Here is a 17,561-nt window from a genome sequence, read left to right on the forward strand (position 1 = left end):
TATCCGTGGTGCAATCATGGAGGTGATCCACCTGTGCAATATATCCTTCCTTAATTAAAACCTTTAAGAATCTAACATAATCAAGGCATTCAGCCCTAATATCATTTTCTAAGAAAACATTTCTTTATCCCCATGGCAACTTGTCATCACAAACCCTTGCCATGCATTTACCATAAATCACAAGCACTTGGAACAATCATCCAAACAACAAACTAACAACTAGTCAAATGTAAAAGCATTTAGAATGTTGTTCAATCAACCAACAAAAAACCAATTGTATTCTTCCCAAACAATGCAAGAATAGTCGCGATAACATTTCCATTGCATATCTGCTCTCCCCCTTGGGATCAAAGAGTGATTCTATGTAAAATTTACTTAACACTTGTATGCACAATTTTTAATGTCATGATTATGCCATTCATAACCCCTAACCAATTCTTCCTTGTAATTGCTTTATCAACAAATAAGCCATATGTAACTAGGTGCAATTAAATTCCCTTAATACATGCACTTTGCAAGCTCGATCTTTTGAATATGTGAGATGAAATGACCTATACTCATGCATCATAGTATGGGGCCTAATGTATCTCAAACAAGGATCAAAATAATCATCTATCAATTTGGAAATACATTACTTACGACCGGTACCGCAATTGGATTGACAGTGATGCCTTCGTCTGAAGCTTCGTTATCTGATGCTTAGATCATAAATTTGATGGTTTCATTGACTTTGAAAGGGGGGTAAAACTCCAAGACACTTGTTTAGAAAGCTTTCAGATCACTTCTTCTTTCTCTCCCTGTTCGAAGTGCTGTCTACTGCCTGTAGACTGCGATCGTAGCAGCATGCGTGATTTCGCAAATCTCTCTCTTTATTTTTTTCTTTTTATAAAATCTCCAAAACTAACTAAAACATCAATTGTCTTTTCTTTTAAATGACATCCAGTTCTAGAAATCTCCATATTTTTTTATGATAATATCTAAAATATCTAAAATATACTAGTTTTACCTAAAATCTAATATTTTTGGACCATCCAAACTATACACATCAATACTAGTGATTAATATGGCTCATAAGTCTTGTTCACGTTGTAATTTCTATGTGAAGGGTAGCTACGGTCCTTCTCAATCCGAGAAAAATATCAGATTTACGACTCTCGATTTTTTAACATATATTTTTTAATTAAATAAAAATCCTTAATTATTAAGATTAGTTAGTTTTTTACTTTAGTTAGTCTTTAGTTAGTAATCTTACTAACTTATTAATTGACTAACTAACTTTCGAACTAACCAACTAATTTTTTAGTTGTGTGGAAATATTACACATACACCATATGTCTTGTTTCCTATAACAACATTTATCATATGTTGCATAACAAACAAATGCTCATTTTTGTATTCATTCTATTGTGAAGATGATGCATAGTTTCCTTGCTACAATTTACCATTGCGCATATCGTCCTTCTTAGTATAACAATAGGCTACAATATGACCTATTTTACCACAATAATGGCAAACAATAGAAGAATTTCTAGAACCTCTATTCTGGCATCCATCTCTTCCTCTAAAGTTCCCCTTGTCTCTAAAGTTTTCATGGTCTCCTGAAACCTGTATTTCACCAAATTTTTTATTTAACTTGTTTCACTAGTTATCACCAATATGTCGCACACCATGCCCTCTCGAAGAGGATCTACCACATCCACTTTTTGAACTTGATTAAAATGCTTGGATCTATTTGCCATTTCTTTCAGATGAGTCACCCTCCATATTAATCTATTTGGTAATCATGAGAGACACCAACTCATTAAAATATGGAAATGGCTTCCGTACATATACAAAGGTGACAAATAATTTCCAATCCTTCTCATTATTAAGGCTACTCAAAGTAGATGAAACCAAATCGTTATCATCAGACATTGCATCAATCATTGCCAAAGCTTTTGTAATGCTCAACTTCAAAATATACTCATTGATAGACATTTTTCCTTTCTTCAAAGTATTCAACTCTTGCTCGAGTTGAATCTTCTGTACCTTTGTATTGATCAAAAACATGTTCTAGAAAATTATCCAAGCTACATGTGAAGTTTTTGCATTTTTAATATACCCCAACATAGTATTATCAATGATTGGAGATAGCCAATACATCACATTTTTTTCCTTTGCATTTCATTCTTTCCATGGCATTAATTTATCTATAGTTGTAGGGTCACTCAGCTCTGGCTCCTTTTCCTTATATGAAACAAACTTATAAAGGCCTTTTCCAATAAGAAAGTTCATCACACAGAACTTCCATGATGGGTAGTTGTTATTGTCCAGCTTCTCAATGATAGGATTTCCATTGTTCTTTGACATTATCACAAAAATTATATAAAACAACAAGTAAGACTTTTGCAACCTTTCACAACAAGTGCACAATAATACACTTAGCCATCTTTTTCACTGACTTCTCAAATATACATGTAACTTGCACCTTGTTGCAGATAAAACTTATGTTCGCTTCCTAGAAACCACCTCAAAACTTACAAAATTGAAATATGTAACCTATACATCCACTTTTAGTTGACAATCGAAATTGCAATATGCCTTGAAAGTGTTGTTTATAACCTTGGATGTCTAAAATGGGATCTGAAATGGCCTCATATGGCCAAATATATAGTGCTTTGCTTGTACATCAAATCTCACAACAATATGAGAGATTTGCTTTGCTTTGCTTTTGGTGCCTCTATAGGTACTATCCAAAAGAAAAAGTGGAAGAATGGGGGAGCTTATCACCCATTACTTACTTTCTTAAATTCTTACTTCTTCTTCTTCACTTTAACCTTCAAAACTAGCCTCCCTCAATGGCACCGCTTTGATACCATGTTAAGAATTGTGCGGTGGGGGGATTTGCTTGAGTTGTTGTACCAAACATATACCATATATATCACATGCCTACCTAACAATTTCCTGGCAGCACATTTTAGTGGTCCATTGGGGAACTATCCTAGACAACTTTAACATTCTCGATATTTTAGGTTAGGTTTTCTCGTTGATTCATACTTGGGTTAACTCACATTTTATTCTCCTCATATTCTATGGTTTAATCGACGATGTTTGACCATTTGCTGAACTTCAACGTTATCTAGAAAGAACAATTTTCATTTGGCTATGTCCTAAGTGCAATGTTGATTGTTTTTTTGAAAACTTTATTCCTCAGGGGGGTTCACTATATATATATTCTCTATATAACGTGTGTTCATGGCCTATTTATAAATATCTTTATCTGTGAATTTTTCTTGAATAAAACACAACCCTTTTCTATTGAATCTGTAAGTAACCCCTTTATATGACACCCTTCTGTATGTATAAAATGTATAAAAATAGTGTTTTAAAAATCCCTTAATTTGAACTCACATTATATGTACATATATTCATGAGTGACCCCCCCGAGCTTTATTCTAGGCAATACAAAAATCATAAGTGTAAATTTTCTTTCATATTTCAAACATCAAATTATATTACTACTCACCTAATTTATGCACCTCTAATATATATTTTCTATACAATTTTTTGTTGATTTAATGAAATGATTATTTCATGATATTATCTAAATGATTTTTTATAAATTATTATAAAACTCATATGCATCTCTTTATCATTAGAAAAATGAAAAAGAGATAGTCACTTTCAGGGAAAATTTATAAAATATTCAATTCTCTAACACCGTCTACTTCTTTTCTGTTATTATGATTACACGTGTCATTAATGAAATAACAATGAATATCATGAAATAAACCATAATTATGATATTTTCTTAATGATAGGCATATAATCTTTTTCCAAGTGAAAGAGTCTTTTCATTGAATAGTTAATTATTATATTACTTAGGCTATTTTCCTAAGCAATAGTTCATATGCATTTTCATTAGAATGCGTTTGTAATTGTTTAAAGCCAAATATAGCCATAAGCTTATAAAACGTTATTTTTTCCAAATCGATGAGATGCTACCTCTCTCAGGTTTGTTATAATGGGGGATTTCACCAGTTTCTACCACGTCATTTTCTCCATCGGTCGCGTTCTTTGCTTCCCTTGCTTCAAAATGGCTTTTTGAATTTCTACAACCTCGTGGAGCCATGGATGCTAGGTGAAATTGACATGGTAGTTTAGGGAGAGTTGGTGGTCATCCTTATCTGATTTTAGTATTTCTTTGTCCTCTCTCCTCTTATTGTATAGTTCTATGGGTTAATGTATGAGAGAAGGGGGTGGATTGAGATGAATGATTTTGATCATGTGATCATGATGAAGAAGCAAAAAGAAGTGTAGATCAAGGTTGGAAGGATCGTCAATGGTTGTTGGAAGCATTAGTGGGCCTCCAAGTTTGAAATGCATACGTCATAAGACGTAATTTTATGAATAAGTCGTAGATTTCATTATTTTATGATAAATTTTGGTTGAAAATGGTTGGAGGTGATTGTATTTGGTTGCCACTACTCTGATTTATCAGCTATGTTGAATTAATCAAGATAAATTAGGCATATAGTAGTTTTATGCTAAATACGCAAAGCCTGTAATATTGCAATGTAAGAGAAATTATGTGCTTTTTGGGTTTTGTCGTGCGTATGCTGTTCCTATGGATTAAAATATAATAAGAATATCATTCTCAATAAGATCAATCAATTAAAACCAGTAAATAAATAAATATCAATAATTATCCATAAATAAATAAAAAATAAATAAAAGTAGTTTTTTCATCGAAAAAATAAAAAAATAAACTTTATATTTGTGAATGTATGGTAGAGCTGAAGCATGAGGTTTAGCAGCTCTATCTCTATGTTAAAGTGGATTTTTATTGCTTTCATGAAAGAAAAATACATTAAAAATATTCCTAAACCAATCACTGAATGCATAACTTTAAATGATAGGGAGAAGGGGGATATTAAGTGTTAAAATATATTGAATTCTAATTTTTTATGATACATGGCATATAGGGTACATTGTTGTCTATAATAAAAAGGGTCTAATAGCACGAGAATGCTCAGTATACTAGCCCTAGGCAATGCAACAATCTTATATTATTAGAAGGAAGACATGAAAAAAACTATTTTCACACTTTTACGATACTGATTGTTAATTAATAAACTTGTTTGAGGGTAGTCATACACAATTGCATTGCACACACTATATAGTATCATCTTGGATGCATAGCAATTATATTTATGAGCGATAGCCTACGTTGAGTGTGAGGTATCCTAAGCTGTAGGATTAGAGGTTTAGTTCTTTGGGGGATACTTAGTGAGAACTATCTATTATCTCTTTGATAGATCAATAAAAGGAGTGGATCTTGTTTCGAATGTGTTTTATGTGCTCACAATGCATCTTGGGACCAATCCCCAAGGTGTAGGAGAGTTGTAGTGGAGCCTCGGTAATCAACAGAGGGATGCTCCCTTTGTGTATGCTTACGTGGTGTATAATACCAATATGTTTAGGGACTCCCTCTGAGGAGTATGGGGAAGGATTATTCATTGGATTTGCAAAGTTTTGTATTTGAGGTTAGGATAGCATATCCCTTAGACGCTCCTGGCTACGAGGCCATGTGGGGTGGTTTGAGGTGTGTAGTAGAGGTGTGCTAGTGCCTTAGAGATAGTGTTGGGCCCATTTTAGGTCCCAACAAGTGGTGCATTCATTGAGAGTTGCTAATAAGTCGTGGTTTCTGAATCTTGGTCAATAGAGACTAGTTCATTAGTGTGTGCCAAAAGGTAGTGAGATAGATTCAAAAGACCGACAATCCAAGCTTTAGAAGCAAGAAAGAGCTAAATGATCTAGACCATTAGGGTTGAAAAACGTTAAAAACGGCACTTTCGTTAATCCATGGATTACGGAAAGGGCCAAATAGATTTTTCCACATGGACAAAAATATGGTATTCTTGTCTCCTCTGCTTTTGAGATAGTAGAGTTCGTTTTGTGGCTCTCCCCTCCTATTTAGCCAAAATCTTCAAACCATGACAAGTTTTGGTAGTCCCAACGGTCCCTATTAACTAATAAAAACTGACAAAACCTTTGACAAAGACATGACAAAGTTAAGCTAATTAAGACCATTTTGAGAATCAGGAGAATTTTCAAAGTGATTAGCGCTCATAGTATTTTTAATCTGTCTCCTTGACCTCTCTCTTTAGGTTTCTTTCTCTGCACATTGTCTGCATACTTGTTGTCTTTTACATGGCATCCACAAGACATCCTTCTCATTCTATAAACTCTTGCGCCATGCATAGTAAGAGTGCAAATGGAGAATGGGAGCCCAAAACATTTACTATAAATGATTGGCTTACAATGCTACCATCTTGTAGGGGTTCTCATAGAGTGAAAAAAAACAAAACAAGGGGATATCAAATATCATTGGAAGGGTTGTATCTTTGCCTTCAAAATCACGCCTCAAGGTTGGTTTTCTTTGGTGCAACATGTTTACATGGCTAGAGATATGCTCTTGGCTCTACGAGAATGTTTTTCCTAGCAAGCACACTGTAAGTTTGAGTTGTAAAATATATGTGAGTATATGGTTTTGTTTGAAGGATATGAAAAATAATGGGTTGTTGGTTGTAGATATCTTTCCATCAACAAGTTTCTAGTGGCAACATGTGGAGAGCCTTAGCGGAACATTCCATGCTATTCATAAAGAATTTGCAGACATTGTTTATGCTAATTAGACCATGAGTTTTTTTCATGAAAGTGGAATTCTTATGTATTATGCACAATATGTGGTTCCTTCAAGAGCAGGTGTATACGGATACCTTGAAGATCTGCAGTTACCAAGCATCTCATCTTTGGATTGGGAGATGCCTGATGAAGCAACAATGGAGAGTTTTAAACTCAAAATTGCTCAAGATATTAAAAAGGCTATGACTCTTGGAAGGATCTCGAGAAGAGTATGGTTATCATGGTTTTTACCCTTGCATGTTTTTGTAGCTTGCTTTAGAACAACATGTTTACAATGGACGAAGGTTTCATGGCTAAACAAATTTTTTCATAAGAAGATTTGGACAAAATTTTAGGTCTATGTTGGAAAGTCAAGGAGTCTGACCACAAAGGTGACTTTATAAGGTGCAATCTATGCCCTCAATCATTGGGTTTATCCTATAATATATCTAGACAATCTCTTATCATAGGTTTTGATTATAGAAGATACAAACTTAGATTGGGTGCTTGGGTTCCTTTAGATTTAGATGTTGATTGTAAGAGATTGAAATTTACACTACAAGTTACCACACAAGAAGTAAAAGAGGTGAACATTACTTCAAAGTGGAGTCTTAAGGATGTAAGAGACACCTTGGAGTTTCTAGACAATGTTACTCCTAGATATAAGTTCAAGGTAAATGGCGCTATAATTGGAAAAAGAGCTGAGAGCTCTGTATCATGTATGAGCTATTTGCCTCCTAGTGTTGTGAGTTTCGGACCATAAATATGCACGTACAAATAAATTTGAATCTTTCTTTTGCTCACAAATATAGCTACCAGAAACATGGAATTATACACATTGAGAAGTACTATTTAAAAAAATATTGGTATAAGCTTTGCAATGATTCTGTGAATAAGAAATCGTCGTTTGTGGACCAAATGATTTCATCATATAATGAGTTACAAAATTGCTGTATAATTTAATAGAAAAGACTTGGTACAAGCTTTATAATTCTCCATGATTCTATGAACAAAACATCGTCTTTCATGGGTAAAATCAATATGACATATCATTACATCTTGGGTTAGAATATTGCACTACATATGTATATACAAGGGGAATGTTACTTGAATACAAATAGACAAATTGATAATTATAAGGCTATTCTTTAGCTTCTCTTTGATCATTAGCTTCTCCTTGATCTATAGCTTCTCCATCGTGAAGACTTCTCTCCTTCTTTGGAAAAGTTGCTTCATCTTCCATACTTTCATCCCTCATCACTAGTTTCCTCTTAGTAGGTGCTTTCTTTTGTTGTTTGAAGAAATTAATTACCTTACGCACTCTTTTCTCCTTAGGCTTTAGAGGAGATGGATTGAATTTCAATGGGGAAAGCTTAGGCATGCCCCTCATTTTGTGCCCCTTTTGTTTGGACCTTGGAGACTTCTTTTTCTTGGTGGTTGCCTTTTTCTTGCCTTTTCCATTCATTGTTGCCTGTCTTTTGGAATTTTTAGCTAGGAGAGGGGAATCTGGGTCCAGCGGTGTAATTTCCCTATCTAAAACTAGTTCAATACACCTCTCCCGTATCCACCACATGTATGCCTTAGGGTAGTCTCTACACTATAACAAAGCACACAAGTTATTTAAAGTCGCAAGAGACTTTCACTATAAAAAGGATAAACCAAAAGAGACTTACATTCACCCCCTCTACATTTAATAACTTTGAATCTATTATCCTCGAACCAGTTGAAACCACTCTCCAGCCACAACTATGTACGTCATTTTGCAATGGGACCTCTTGAAGCATAAACTTGAAAGGTCCTTGAGGATCAACAATTCTTTCAAAGCTAGTGTCCAAGTGGGTAGTAACAAGTCTAGCAGCACTGCACATATTAACTTATTAGCGAATATTATAAACTTTATCCAATAAAGATCAAATAAAGAGTTTTTTTGACATTATATATTTGATTGAAAATGAATTCCTCAAAGAGAATCCATAAAAATGACCTCTATTGCAAGAATGTCGATATAGATTAGGCTCCGGTGTCCTCTGCAAACCAAAACACAAGTGAGCAATAATAACCCTAAAGACAAATCATCAAGAGATAGAATGTTGAAGAAAGTACCTTTCAATATATGGAAAATAATTATGATGGTTTGTGACACTATCGAAGTCCTTTAAAAACCTTGCAATATTTGAATCAGATTTTGAAAACAAATCCACTGAGAGAAGTGGATCAATAATAAATATAATCTTAGCAATATTAATTCTAAGAGAAGCAACATATGCCTTGTATACAAAGTAAAGAATGAATAAGAAAATGAGTGCAATATAAGGACCCTTGGAAAAATTCATTACAAATAAAGAGAAGCGAAAGACCTTACCTCAAACAATAATAAGCTACTCAATCTATTAGTTGAGAATCCTTTTTCTCAAATAGGATCTTATCCTCTAGAGAAATGTTGAGGTAGTCTTCTTTCTCAAGACTAACAGAAACATTCATGACCATTTGGCCGTACACTTTCCCCATCCTCTCGTAGTTCATTGGGCCAAGAGTCAAAATCTTTATTTGCTAGATCAGATCCTTATTTTCTATTACCTCTTTCATTTTCTCCTCCATGACAAATTCTTGCTCACTTGCAACCCTTGTAGGATACAAATGGGTAACCTCTTCAATCTTGGGTGCTGGTGGCTCTTTCCGCTTTCTCCTGGGTGGAACATTGAGGATTTCAAATGCCTTTTGATCAGTCGATGGAAGAGGATTCAAAACTTTGTCAAACCTATATCTAAGTCTACTGACCATGCTAAAGTCTTTATTCATTAATGTAGTTCGATGTGCATGGGCAGCTGCAATATAAGTATCATTCATAAAATCTATCAAAAAATCCTTTGTTGCCTCTTGCAAACATAGGAGGGCAGATAACTGCCAATTCTTGTTGAGGCCATCCACAAAAGCAATAGAGGACAACCTATCAGATATCTCCTTGACCAGTCTAAAAAATGCAGCCTTAGGAATGAGGTGCCTGGTTGACTTTTGAGCTTTCCTGATCTCTGCAAAACACCTCTGCATGTAAAACCATATTGACTTTCTCTGTTTCCTCACAGGGACTTCCTTGGCAAGCTGAAAGTGAGGAGAAGTTGAGGACTCAAACTCACCAAATGAATTTTTCTCTAAGAATTCAAGTCGGATACATCAGTACTGTCAATCATACGGCACATCTGTAGATCGATTACGTCAGTTTTGTTGAAAGAATGGTAGTTGTGATGTAAGGTTTGAATTCGCGCTCCCGCCAAATAAGAATTTCTTATATACTTGGGTTGCTAATGTCCACATGTCATGTTCTCATTCTTCGTGATATTAGGGCTTCTGGAACGTTCCTTCTTCCCCCCTTGCGCCTATTTAAGTCCACTCAAAATTTTTCACGCCTTTTTTCTCCCAATTTCCTCCGACTCGATGCAACGTCTCTTTCTCCTTCCGCTTCTCCCCTCGATTCCATCTTTGTTTCCTTCTCCCCTTGGCTCCTTTCAAGTCCAAATTTTCTGTCTCCATCTCTGTCCCCTTCTTAATCACAGATGCCCATCCGTCCATAATCCCGTTCCCTCGATGTCACCCACTCCGTCGCCCCCACATTCTATACTCCGTCCATAATCCACATCAACCCCTCCATTCATAATATCATTCCCAACTCGCATGTCATTTCGTCCACTTCGCCGTAGAAATTACCACATCCACCCCTGTCAAAGTCTTCTTCCATGCTTGCCTAAGCACATTTCCAAAGTCCATCCCCAAGGCCATGTATACAAAAACAACACGAGAAGGTGAATAACAAGGTTTTGATTTTCCTCCTATTGTGTCGTATTCGCTTCTCCTCCTCCATTGCACTTCCAGATCCTCCCCCCCATCAAATTCATCTTCACCACACACTTGAGCAATTTTCTTCTGCAAGGCACGAGAAGTCAAATACAAAGGTTCTATTTTTTCTCAAATCGCATCGTATTTGCCAATCCTTGCACAAGATTTTCTCACACAGGTTTCTTTCTTTCGCGTTGTATGTGTAGAATCCCAACCGACTTGTGAACCGAAACGGTGCGATGGTGGAGTTTTGAGATTCACAAACACTTAATTCGTGTCATATAATTTGATCGTCCAACACGGAGTGAGGGTTGCACTTCAAGAGCTTTATAGGTTCATATTCACGTTGTATAGGCAACTAGTCTACATAGCTATTGATTCAAGAAGATGTTAGGAACAGAAATGTCACACATGTCTGCCTCCACATCTATTAAAGGGAAAAGAGTCCTTGAGCCCACGATGACAAAGGAGAGTCAGTTGCTTTAGATTTTTCAATAGCATCTCATATGTTAGTGACATGTGAAGGTTCAAGGAAGGCTTCAAAGAAGGGAAAGGCTTCAAATTCTCCTATGAGGGTCCCAGGGCTTTCTCAAATTACAGATGTTACAGCCTTTGAGAAGCTCTTGGATTTTCTCATAGAAAAAAATATTGACATTACTTTCTATCCAATAGCTAGGGAAATTTTCAATCCAGAGTGGGACCTTGATCAAGTTCTTAATTTCTCAAAGGACTTTCGCAAGGAAGATTTTGCAGAGTTTGAAGAGTTGGCATATCCTATTGTTTAGTCGAATTCCAAGGAGTATGTTCATACCCCTGTTGGAAGGTCAAGCACTGAGAAATCCTTGTTTACCCAAGAAATGTGGTTATCATTCTCTTGATAGATTTTATGGAGTTGAGTTATGCTCTTTACACCCAAAAAACTATAGGCTTATGCTTAAGTCTACTGTATTCATTGTATTTGCCCTTGTGAAATACCCTCTAAAATCTGATGAAAAGCATAAAGAAACCTCAAAATTATCCAGTTGTTTCCTTCTTAAAGAGATAGTAGATAAAGTTGATGTTGAGGAGCAACTAGACACCCAGATGGAAGCATTAGTTGCAAAGGACCTGGATGTTGCTAAATTCAAAGCAGAGATTGTAATTGAAGAAACCACTATAGAGGTTGATGAGCCATCTGATAGTCCTTCAAGCCTTATCGTTCCATCTTTTCCTACTTTCCCAATTAAAGACAAGGAATACATATTATTGTCTGATCTTCAAACTCTTTTCAATTTGAGAGAAGATTATTGCTTGGTACTTATTGTAGAGGCATCTATAGATGCAAAAGTCATAGTGGATGTTGAAAATGAGTCCAAGGACTTACTTAAATTAGATACTCAAATGTCCGATGATATGTTTATAGATGCATCAAATGCATTTTCCCTATGTTTAAGCAAGGTTAAAGATGGTGAGAGAGAGTTACTAGCTGCTGACAAAGAGTTTGACCAATTTCAAGAGAAGCTTGGAATCTCCAATTTCCAAAGGGAGGAGTCAGGATATGTAAAGGAGCTCAAGGATATCAAGGAGACATTAATGAGCTTATGGAATCCAAGGAAACTTGAGAGTGGTGAAAATCAAATGGTAGTGCATTCTTTTGTTTTTGTGGAATCACATACCTATTTTCATTTTTTTCATTCTGAATGTTGCTTTTACAGTTGGAGATTGCAAATGAGGATAATTTCTTGGGAAGAGCCAAAGGACCAAGAGTTGGTGGTAGTTCCCCTAAAGGATGTTGCACTTGGGTATTACATATTGAGGATTGATCCCAATATTCTGTTGGTTTTGCATAGCACTTTCTCAGAGGAGGCCTCATGGCCAATTGTTTGTGTTAAAGCACTTACAAGGCTTCTTGGATACTCAAGTTTGCAATATAATGCGCACAAAGTTATGTTTTTGGAAAATACAACAACCATCTGAATATTTGGTTATGGTCTCAGCTACTTGGCCTCCAGGGCTGGATACTTCCTTGCATACTCATCTTATGTTTTAACAGCAAACAAAATAGATATCAAATCCATAGCTGGATACAAGAGAAGAAAGTTTTTACATTATAGAGAAAAAATGCCCAAGGAGGAAGAGGATGTAAAGGCTCTTAAAAGCTAGCCATGTATATAGCATTTTGAAAATAGTATCGGTATTTTAGATTCCATTGTATTTATTGTGTTCTTTGAAGTTGTCTTCAAAAAAACCAATTGAATAACTCTTGAAGGGCATTGGTTTTTGTTGCTCCTCCTCCATGTCTAGTGCTCTGAAAGAAACACATACATGCTTTGGTAGTGAGATTTCTCCATACCTTGGCTACCGTAAGTTGCTAGGGGCCCTTGCTCTTCCACAAAATAAGGCCATGAATAAGAAGAATATGCTGTGACAACCCAACAAGCAATAACTAGTTTAAATCATTAAACCTTGTTTTCAAAGCAGAAAGGTTCAAATTTATGTCCATCTTACCAAGTAGAAAGTAATATCCTTTTTTTCCCAAGCTTCATTGATTTCTTGAATAAGATTAACAATTGAACATTTGTACGCTTCCAAATAGTTAGATGTTACCTTTTGTTCCCTGAGCATTTTTAAAAATATGTCAAGGTGTCTCCAAACCTCCCTTTGTAGGAATGCAATTCGTGGTGTGCTAGCCACATTTTTTGTGATTTCAAACAACTCTCTCCAACACTCCCACAAAGCATTCATTTGTTTACCAATATGATTTCTTAGAAATCGTCTAGCTTTTGCACCCCCCATAGAGACATCTGCTAAGACCCCTCTTGTTTTCCCTGAGGCTTTTGGATCCTTTCTTAGGTGAACTTGACCTTTATGAAAACCCAATTTTGACAATAAATCCTCACATTTATCAATGCACTCATCTAACAAAGATACTGGTTTTACTGAATATACATAGTCAAGATGCAATCTAAGCAACTTATCAATTATTCTAATCTATGCATGTAATGTACAAATATGAATGTTCCTTAGAGAGATCGAGAAAATACGATCCCATAAGCCATCCACGTTTTTGAACTTACTCAAATCTATAGATTTTAGGGTCAAGGATCTTCTTGCTGGCTGCAAAGTACTCCATTATTTAGATCCCAAACTCTCCATGCAATAAATACAAGGATATTTTGCATTGGCCCCATTACTTACTCCAAGCATACATTTGATAGTTTATCATATCAGGAATACCTATATGAGAGAATAACCATTTCAAGATTTCATGACTTTCAGTTGGTACTTGGGCCGCACCAATACACTAAAGCTCCATCTTGGATTGTATCTTACATTGTTGTTCTTGCTCTCTGCCGGTACTGTAATCCAATGCCCTATTCATGATACAAATGCTGACTCTTTCCATCTTTTGTCCCTTTTGAATGTGTACTTCATCCAATTTTAGTGCAAACTTCAAAATACCACCACATTCTTGGACAGTAAATTTATACATATGGACCATTGCAATTTGGACTCTTTTAAGATCAATCCAAATATTATTAAATGTGTTGTATTCAAAAAAGGCGTTTGTTTTATGTTTTTCATAGGACATGCATCCTTCTATATGAATATACTCCCTAAAAACATCTGGAATCTTATGGTTCATAGCAATCCTAGCAATTGAAAGTGCAAGAGGTCGAGGCAAACCAAATGCACTTATTCTATGATATTTAAGATTTGTAAATCAAAATTTAGAGAGATCAGCACGATAACCTCTATGGCTGATACCCATACTGCCACACATTTTCACTATTTCATCTAGTTTAATTGTTCCTTTTAAATCTTTCACTAACTCTTCCAGAGTTTGGCTTCTCAAGTCTACATTTTCAAGTGATTTAAGAATCCTTTGATGCCAAGAGGCATATTCCACGGTGGATTTCGTGAGGTTTTGCGGTGGATTCCATAAAATTTTATTACCGGGGTTCATACACAAGGTAGATTCTTTGTGCGAAAAGTCGATGGGGACGCCTATCCTTTTCGGGCGTTTTGTTAATTTAATGTGTAAGTGGGTGATTCCATAGCGGGTGATTCCGCAAAATACATATTTAAATTAATAAACGTTTATGAGTTTAGAGTGCGCACTCGTAATAAATTAAGGTTAGGATTGATTTCTAACCAATTTATTTTTGTAGCTGAAGACTGCTAGGTATTTACTTTTGTCGGTTTAATTGTATTATTTTTCTAAGAATTGTGAATGCTTCAGTTGATGTGTAGAGCAAGCAACGGTGGCATTGGGAAGCATTGGAGGATAGCGTATATTCAAATTATCATCAATTTTTGATGGGCGCGTATCTTAGGCATGGCGCCTATATTTTGTTTCGCTTATTTATTAAAGCGCTTGATATGTATTTATTACTTTTGTATGCGCATGGCCACATGATTTAAATATTTGTATTGGACATTGTATTTGGGTACCGCTTGACTTCTTGGGCACCCAATAGCTTTAATTCTTTAGTGGCACAAAATCAAACACAAAAGCTAAAGCGTGCTAATTGTAAATTGGGCTATTTCTTGAGCTTGAAGATGAATAATATTTAAAATACATGCTTTGTGGAGCACTCACACAAGGCATGGGGGGAGATTGCACCCAATTGGTCTCTTGTTCATGTCATGTAAGCTTTCTTCATTGGTTTTTGTGTAAAAAGTAGAGTTCTTTTGTTCTTGGGGACTTTCTGACGCTCACTACGTATGCATACGACGTCCGATCTGTGCACCAGTGGTATCAAAGCGAAGCTGAGATCGAGAGCTTCCAATCGCTTACCATCTTGCGCGAAGGCGGAGCTCCTGGAACGATTGAGCTCTACAGTCAGTCTCGTGGCAAACGGTCGATACCAATGTGTTCCTGGCAGTCAAGAACCCCCTGCTGTACACTCGAATCGCGAGGGACTGGCCTCTGCCAGGCGGAGGACCATGTGAGAAGATCCTTCAAGAAGTCATGGAAGAACATATAAGAATTTTCCTTCATAGCTTTCAAGCTTTCATAATAAGCTTATAAGCTTCAAAAAGAAGCGTATTAAAAGCTTCATTAGTCGTTTTATTCCACCTGCGACAGCAGTATGAACTGGTCGCCATCGACTCTGGCGAGGACATACTTAGGTCCTCAAAATTTACGCTTAGTCAACAAAGCTTTAAACTCTAAGTTCTCTAAGTTGCCTAAGTCATCAAGGTCCTACAAGTCATCTTCAACGATTACCATAGCGGCAGTTCATATTTAGCAACACACGACTCACTTTACTACATTCTGGAAGCCCCTGTTCACACTTGTGAACTGACAGAAGCAGATTACAGCAATCAATCATCAACACGTAGACTATACGCAGACTATACGCAGTCCATAAGCACAATTATTTTCTTGGAAGATGGTTGTGACATCGAATTTCGCAATCGTAAAGGAGAAATACCATAAAAGCCAAACAAAATATATACAAGCCTTATAAACCCACCTTTGAGCTACACTCATCCCGTTAACAAGGTTTCAAGTATGTGAGGTTTTTCGGAATTTTGCAGGATGACTAATCAAAACATGGATGATCTTATGGCTGAAGGTGATCTACCCGAATCAACAATGGAGCAAAAGTTGGATTTGATTATGATGCAGCTACAAGAGGAACGAAGAGCACAACAAGCTTTGCAAGTTCAATTGGCCAATCTGCAACAATCTACCACCGACCAAGATGGATCGCAACCCAAAGATCTTATACGAGTACCATCGATGCAACACTTGAAGCCCAATCCATTCGCAAAGAAACAAAGATAAGTAAAAGAAACTTCAAATTTCGTACTTTCAATGGATCACGTGATGGGAAGACTGTCCTTGGTTTTATCAGTCAATTTGATTATTATTTCCATGAAGAAACATATGCTGAGAAAGACAAAATTAAATGTGTCACTAACCATTTAGTTGACTGAGCATCCTTATGGTGGACCGTGGTCTGCAAAAGCATTGATTGTCCCACTACCTGGGAGACTTTACAAAAGAAATTTTTGCAGAATTTCCTTCCTCCCCAATTTCACGAAAAAGCAATCAAGCAATGGGATCTTCTACAACAAAGGAATCGCGAACCTATTTCCCAATACACTAAACGTTTCTGGAATGCCCTATTGCAACTACGAATGCTCGAAGATGTACCTGAAGCAACTAATAAACACAAGTTTATGTCTGGTCTACTTGGACATTTCTATGCGAAAGTCAATATGTTCAAGCCAACAACCCTTGAAGATGCAATTTCCTTGGCCCATGACACTGAAGACAAAATTCGCAGACGAGACAAGCGACCACAACAGTTTCCAACTAATGGTAACTTTGGTTCCAAACAATTCAATTCAAATTTTCGAAGATTCAATCAAAGTCGTTTTCTTCTATCTTCATTCCGTAAATCTTGGACACACGACCACCTGCTTTGCCATCAAATACAAATACAAACCCTAAGCCATCTCTTCAGTCAAATCCCAACATTCCTAAACTTCCTGCCATTACCAATAATGTATCCAAAGCAAAACCCATAGTTTGTTATAAATGTCATCAACCTAGACATCTAGCAGCCAATTGTCAATCCAAAAAGCCATCCGTCCATATCAATTATCTGGGAGCAATAGAAGATGAAGAACGTGAGGAAATGCCGGACTTTATGGAAGATGACAACGACATTGGTACTACTTCTAATACTTTGCCAGGTATGCCAACTCCCCATTCCTTATTAACAATGAAATGTTTTGCGCATGGTAAAGAAAAGACTATTTTACATGATGATGGGAGCATACATGACTTTATTTCTGCAAAATTAGTCAAAGAATTGAATTTACATACTGTTTCTACACATTATCGCATCAAGGCTGCATTCCTAACTACGAGATATAATGGAACACAAGATGTGCATAATTTAGAAATTAAAATTGGTGATTATATTGAACGAAGAAATTTCTTAGTTGTACCTTTGCAGTCTAGTGACATTATCTTAGGAATGCCTTGGCGTCATCAATACAATCCTGATATAGATTATTCTACGCATTCAATTAAAATTTATTTTCAAGGATAACAAATCACA

This window comes from Lygodium microphyllum, chromosome 21, assembly GCF_053477565.2.
Source record: "Lygodium microphyllum isolate KBCC chromosome 21, Lygodium_microphyllum_v1.1.10, whole genome shotgun sequence".
NCBI lineage: Eukaryota > Viridiplantae > Streptophyta > Polypodiopsida > Schizaeales > Lygodiaceae > Lygodium > Lygodium microphyllum.